Genomic DNA, 6,369 nt, shown 5'->3' with positions numbered 1-6,369 from the left:
TTTATAGAGCGCTTAAGCTGTGCCACGCACTGTGTAAGCGCTGCATTGCGACATCCCATTTGTTCCTCCCTACGAATCTATGAAGTGGCACCATTTTAACCCGGAGAAACTGAGTGTCAAAGAGGTTATAAATATCTTGCCCAAAATGTCATGCACAGTATTTTAAAGGCAGAACTGGAATTTGAAGCTAGGTGGTGTGACCCCAGAATCCTCGCTCTTAACCCCTGAGCGAGTGTTGCTCAAACTTGTCTACGAGTCACTCGGATACTGCCTTCACTGTTTTTGCCCAGTTGCATTATTGCTTCCCTAATGTTTTTCTTTACATTGTTTTAACATAGAAAATTTTATTTTAAAAGGAAACTATTACAACTCAACAACAAAAATACAATCCAATATAAAAAATGGGCAAAGGACTTGAATAGATGTATCTCCAAAGAAAGTACACAAATGACCAATAAGCACAGGAAAAGATGCTTAACAGCGTTACTTATTAGGGAAATGCAGATCAAAACTACAGTGATAACACTTCAGACCCACTAGGGTGGCTATGACAAAAAAGACAGTAACAAGTGTTGACTAGAATATGGAGATACTGGAACCCTCATACATTGTTAGTGGGAATGTAAAACGGTACAGTCACTGTGGAAGACAGATCATTCCTCAAAAAGTTAAACAATTACCATAAAACCCAGCAATTCTACCCCTAAGTATATACCCAAGTGAATTGAAAGCAGATATTTAAACAAAAACTTGTACACAAATGTTCATGACAACATTATTCACTATAATCAAACAGTGGAAACAACCCAGATGTCCATGTCAGCAGATAAATGCATAAACAATATTACTTGGCCATAAAAAGGAATGAAGTACTAATACATGCCTACAACATGAGTGAACCTTGAAAACAGTATGCTAAGTGAAGGAAGCCAGACACAAAAGGCCACATAATTGTGTGATTCCATTTACATGAAATAGCCAGAATAGATAAATCCAGAAAGTTGATTAGTGGTTGCCGGGGGCTGTGGGGAGGAGGAATAGGGAGTGACTGCTTAATAGGTATGGGTTTCCTTTTGGGGGTGATAAAAATGTTCTGGAATTAGACAGTGGTAATGGTTATACAACATTGTGAGTACATTAAAAATACACTTTAAAATATTTAAAGTGGTGAATTTTATGTCATGTGAATTTTTTCCAAATTTTTAAAAAGGAAAATTTGGTCATCATGAAAACAAATCTGCAGCTTCCTCATCTGCGAAATGATAATTCCCTTATAGAGTTGTTGGGGTGAGAGGGATTTAAACATTGAAAAGAAAATGTAATTCTCTCTACTTGATTCGGTGCTATTTAATGCACACCTTCTTACTATCTAAAACCATCTCCCATAAACAGGTCTCACACTTAGGGAAACATTAAGCCATATTTTCTACGAGTATTATCTTAGGGTTGCCACTTTTGTTGTTGTTAGTTGCTGTTGAGTTGTCTCCAACACACTGGGACCCCGTGTATGAATGAAACATTGTCCAGTCCTGTGTCATTTTCAAGATGTTCGAATATGCTTGAGTCTGTTATTGAAGCTACTGTATATTTTGAGTGTCTTCCAACCTAGGAGACTCATCTTCCAGGATAATATTTTGTTATGATCCATAGGGTTTTCATTGGCTAATTTTCACAAGTAGATGGCCAAGCTTTTCTTCCTAGTCTGTCTTAGTCTGAAGTGCCACTGAAATCTGTCCACCATGGGTGCCCTTGCTGGTATTTGAAATATCAGTGGCATAGCTTCCAGCATCATAGCAACATGCAAGCCACCACAGTATGACAAACTGACTAATGGGGAGGGGGCTGTCACTTAGGCACAGAATTTATTGTGCACCTATGATGTGTTAGGCACTCTTTTAGGTACTGGGAACACAGCAGTAAAAAAAAAAAAAGTGGGTTTTTTTGTTTTAAAGATAAAAAGGATTGAATGACTATGGGCACAGAGAACAGGTTGTAAAACATGACGTTATTATTAAACAAGCAATACAGGTACTATGGAAGAGCAGGAGACAGTATTTTCACAGCTTACAGTGTTTGATATATACATATATTGGTTGTTGTTAGTTGCTGTTGAGTCGGTTCCGACTCATGGTGACCCCATGTGTGCAGAGTTAGAACTGCTCCATAAGGTTTACAAGACTGACCTTTCTGAAGCAGATTGACACAGGCCTGTTTTCCGAGGCACCTCTGGGTGGGTTTGAACTGTAAACCTTTCAGCTAGTAGTCGAGTGCTTAATTGTTTGTGCCACCCAGGGGTGTATACATACATATATATATATATATATGTATATATGTATATATATTTATATATACACACATATATATATACCAGGAAAAAAGAAAAACCAAACCCACTGCCGTTGAGTCAATTCCAACTCATAGCAACCCTATAGGAAAGAGTAGAATTGCCCCATGGTTTCCAAGAAGCGGCTGTTGGATTCAAACTGCCGACCTTTTGGTTAGCAGCCTGAGCTCTTAACCATGACACCACCAGGGCTCCATATGTGTGTGTGTGTGTGTGTGTGTGTGTGTGTGTGTGTGTGTGTGTGTGTATAAAATTAAAAGTTGCTGTGATAACAAGTATTATGGAGAAAAACTAAGCAAGCGTGGGAGATGGAGCATGCTAGAGGGTTGGAGGGGAATGCCTAATTTATATAGATTGGTCAGGAAAGGCCTCTTGTATAAGATGACAAAGCAGCACCTGAAGGACATGAGGGGCAAGTCATTCAGGCATCTGGGAGAGGAGCATTCCAGGCTGAGGGGATAGCAAGTGCATAAGCCTTGAGGCAGGGCCATGCTCCCGGGTTGTAGGAATAGCCAGGAAGTCATTGTGGCTGGGAAGAGTGAGTGAAGGGGAGAGAGGGAGAAGATGAGATGGGGAAGGGGGGATAGAGCATATAGGCCAATGTTTTACAAACTGTTCACCATGACTTACGTTTAGAAAAGATCACTCTGGCTGCTGTGTGGAGAATGTAGCGGCAGGGATGGGAGCAGTGGGAGGGCGTCTATTTCACTGATCCAAGTGAAAGGTCATGATGGCTCAAACTAGGATGTTAGGGATGAGTGTGGTGAGAATTGTCAAGTCCTTGTGTATTTTTAAGGATAAGCTGTCATTTCTAGTGGATTAGATGTGGGGTTTGAGAAGAAAAAGAACAGGAAGTTTAAAGATCAGATGTAGCAGACTTGCTGGACATGAGTAACCATATTCTGTGATGGATGCATGTTAAAGAACTTGGGCTAGAACACCACAAAGAAATAAAAATCGACACATTTGTTCCTTAGAGTTTTGGTTTATTGCAAAGAGTAATAGTATTTTCGCTTATATCAGAAAGATCCTGGTGATCTGCTGTGAAAATATTGACTAAAACAGATCCTTGCTAGAAAATGCCAGTTTTGGACAATTGTCATATACGAGGGGAATTGAAGGTGCCTGCGAAGAAAGTCCTGGAGATCTACTTCTGAAAAAATCAGCCATTGAAAACCCTGTGGAGCACAGTTCTACTCTGACACACATGGGGTCACCATGAGTTGGAATTGACTCAACAGCAACTACTTTTTTTTAAATTATGATTTCTTTCTAAGTGGCAGTAGTGGCTATATTAAAGTGACCCCTGAGTAAACTAGCAAATGCTTAAGCTTGGTAATTCATCTCAGATATGTTGTGTGTTGTTGGTGCCATTGAGTCGATTCCGACTCATAGCGACCCCATGTGACAGAGTAGAATGGCCCCATAGAGTTTTCTTGGCTGTAATCTTTACGGAAGCAGATTGCCAGTTCTTTCTCCTGTGGAGCCACTGGGTAGGTTTGAACTGCCAACCTTTCAGTTAGCCGCTGAACGCTTAACTGTTGTGCCACCAGGTCTGCTTATATCAGATATAACGACCCCAATTAGGAACTCAGTGATAGTTATTCCTATTAACCCAGATACCTGTTTTACCCTAATGTCTGTCTGTCCTTGCCTGTTCTTAAAACAGGGTCATGGTTAGAAAGTCAAATAGTATAGCCACCTTCCCCTCCTCCAGTCCCTTCCTGTCTTCTACAGAGACAAGAACTTTTAACCACTTCTTCTTTTAGTTCATATGGTGATTACTTCCATGTTTCTAAATAATATGTTTTTAGTGCTATTTCTTGCTTTTTCAAATTTAGGTATTATCTGTATACTCTGTTATGGTAGTTGAAGTTTAGCCTACTAACATCACCACCGTCTTATTTTCCCCTTCTTTCTCTTCCCATTGTGTAACAGCCTGATATAGTTTGTTCCTCTACGAAAAATTTACCTTTGTAATTTTGAGTGGTATATTAAACATCCTCTTTGTGTTCAGTCAACTATAGACAGCATCTTTTGATCCTCCACACTGTAAGGTGAGGCCTTTATTAGCACTCCTGCCCTTTTTTCTACCTGTCCTCCCTTCTTTCTACCTCCCAACCTATTTTGTTAAAAGAGGATACCACTTGGCAGGTTGGATTCCTGTGGGGATGTAATTGAAAGAGGGATGCCCTACACCTGCTTCTCACTCAAGGAGCTACTGAAATTCCACTCTACTAAGAAAAATTTTTAGGACCTTGTTGGGAAGTGAAAGATGCGTCTCCAATTCTGTTAATGAAATGACAGCCTAGGAGTCCACGAACCCTTAGCCCTACAGACCTTTGTCCAGTTGAGTGTTAACAACTGAGAGGAAAAACAATCATCTTTGGCCATGCCCTAAACACGCTGAGGTTTTACTTTTCTCATACCCTTTCAAGCCAAAGACTATAAAACTGCTTGAGTAATATAACCCTCGTGAGAGTTCTCCTATGGGATTAGTGACCTCACAGCGCATTTTCAAGAGAATGTACATGAATTTTATTGTTCCCCGTGAATTCATATTGATAAGCAAGTTGATTTAAAAGCAACTCGTTCGTTTTGAAAGGAACTGTATATTTGCTGTAAATGAGATTGCTAGGAGGAAGGTAATGAACTCGGGACTGAAACACTCCTGCCACCTAGTGGTTACTCATGCTGAAACATTGCAGTGCTTCCAAAACACAGAAAAACGTAAAAGGAATGAGTTATACAGGAAACATATTCAGCAAATGTCCTAAACCCAGGAAGCTTCCATTCTCTCTCCCTTGCTAGAAAGGGATGTTAGTGAGCCTCTTTGTAAATACCCGAAGATGAAACAAGGTAGTAATGGGATTAGCCTCTTAGAGCTGCTCTCCCTTTGTGTCATCAGAAGAATTAAAAGAGCATTGACAAAGGGAGAATATTGTACGTAAACACAGACAGCTACCAGATCTCAGGCATGAGGTGGCAGGAATGAACTAAGAAACTAATGAACAAATGAACTAAGAGAGGGACAGCTGTGGGCCCGATCCCTCAGCAGTGGCCACTGCAGCTGCACCATGGGTCTAGAGGCAAAGCTGACTCAGAAGTAAGGTCAGCAGGGACGGTGATGATGATAAACTCACATAGACTCAACAGCCGTGAGGACCATGGTCTTGTGAACGAAGTTCTGTTTGATTCAGGGTAAACAAATCAGGACACTCAGGGAACAGCTTTGATAAGTAACATGTATAGAGAACTTACTATATCCAGGCAGGGCTTTTTCTGCACTGTCTCGTTACAGTTCTGTGGGGGTAAATGTTATTATCAGACCTATTATACTGGGGATGAAACTGACACTAAGTAACCAGTCCAAAGGTACATAGCTCATGAGTTTTACGGCCAGGATTTGAACCCAGGCAGTTTGAGCCCAGAGTTCTAGCTCATAACTACTACACTTTCCTACTTCCCTTAGAGAGGGAACATGGGGGGTTCAACCACCCTAACTCTGTTGTTGTCGAGTCAATTCTGACTTATAGTGACCCTATAGGATGACCCTGATATAGAGGATGGTTGTGAATTGGAGGAATCCCTGGGTGGTGCAGACAGTTAAGCGGCTGCTAACTGAAAGTTCGGTGGTTCAAGTTCACCCAGAGTTGTCTTGGAAGAAAGGTCTGGCAATCTACCTCCAAAAAAATCAGCCACTGAAAACTCTATGGGGTGCAGTTCTACTCTGACACATGTAGCGTTTCCATGAGTTGGAAGTGACTTGATGGCAACTGTTTGTGAATTGGAACTCTGAGGTGGTTAAGATCTGGTCCTAGATCTGCCACCTACTCGGCAGAGGATATTTAAGCTTCAGGCAGTGGTGGTGAGGGGTTGTGGACCATACCAGGTGACACTATCAGAGGGAGTGACACTAAAATGACTGTCTATAAAAATATCCCTGTAGTTGGTTGTAACAGCAAAAACATTTTTCGTAAGCCCAGCTTACATGTATCAATACACCTACAAAGCTAAAACTATGC

Source organism: Trichechus manatus, unplaced genomic scaffold, assembly GCF_000243295.1.
Source record: "Trichechus manatus latirostris isolate Lorelei unplaced genomic scaffold, TriManLat1.0 scaffold00001, whole genome shotgun sequence".
NCBI lineage: Eukaryota > Metazoa > Chordata > Mammalia > Sirenia > Trichechidae > Trichechus > Trichechus manatus.
The sequence above is the reverse complement of the archived record's forward strand: the minus strand, read 5'-3'. Positions refer to the sequence as shown.